Raw genomic sequence first — 1,306 nt, 5'->3', positions numbered from 1 at the left:
TCAAAACGGTTTGCAGACTACAAATCTGTACCAACATACCTTTGTAATGATACCAAGTTTGACCGCCTAGAATACACTCTTAGCAATGTTGCCTCTAAGCACTACCCTAACTCTAACCCTAACCCTAACCCTAGGGGTAGTGCTTAAGTCATATCTCGACAAGTAAGCACCCGATTTCAAAACGGTTTGCAGATTACAAATCTGTACCAACATACCTTTGTACTGATACCAAGTTTGACCGCCTAGAATACACTCTTAGCAATGTTGCCTCTTAGCACTACCCTAACCCTAACCCTAACCCTAGCGGTAGTGCTTAAGTCATATCTCGGCAAGTAAGCACCCGATTTCAAAACGGTTTGCAGATTACAAGTCTGTACCAACATACCTTTGTAATGATACCAAGTTTGACCGCCTAGAAAACACTCTTAGCAATGTTGTCTCTAAGCACTACCCTAACCCTAACCTTAACCCTAGCTTTAGTGCTTAAGTCATATCTCGGCAAGTAAGCACCCGATTTCAAAACGGTTTGCAGATTACATAACTGTACCAACATACCTTTGTAATGATAACAAGTTTGACCGCCTAGAATACACTCTTAGCAATGTTGCCTCTAAGCACTACCCTAACCCTAGCGGTAGTGCTTAAGTCATATCTCGGCAAGTAAGCACCCGATTTCAAAACGGTTTGCAGATTACAAATCTGTACCAACATACCTTTGTACTGATACCAAGTTTGACCGCCTAGAATACACTCTTAGCGATGTTGCTTCTTAGCACTACCATGACCCTTACCTTAGCGGTAGTGCTTAAGTCATATTTAGGCAAGTAAGCGCCCGATTTCAAAACGGTTTGCAGATTACAAGTCTGTACCAACATACCTTTGTAATGATACCAATTTTGACCGCCTATAATACACTCTTACCAATGTTGCCTCTAAGCACTACCCTAACCCAAACCCTAACCCTAGCGGTAGCGCTTAAGTCATATTTCGGCAAGTAAGCACCCGATTTCAAAACGGTTTGCAGATTACAAATCTGTACCAACATACCTTTGTAATGATACCAAGTTTGACCGCCTAGAATACACTCTTAGCAATGTTGCCTCTACGCACTACCCTAACCCTAACCCTAACCCTAGCGGTAGTGCTTAAGACATATCTCGGCAAGTAAGCACCCGATTTCAAAACGGTTTGCAGCTTACAAATCTGTACCAACATACCTTTGTAATGATACCAAGTTTGACCGCCTAGAATACACTCTTAGCAATGTTGCCTCTAAGCACTACCCTAACTCTAACCCTAACCCTAA

This window comes from Branchiostoma floridae, chromosome 9 (genome assembly GCF_000003815.2).
Source record: "Branchiostoma floridae strain S238N-H82 chromosome 9, Bfl_VNyyK, whole genome shotgun sequence".
Classification (NCBI taxonomy): domain Eukaryota; kingdom Metazoa; phylum Chordata; class Leptocardii; order Amphioxiformes; family Branchiostomatidae; genus Branchiostoma; species Branchiostoma floridae.
Note: the sequence above shows the minus strand (reverse complement) of the source record.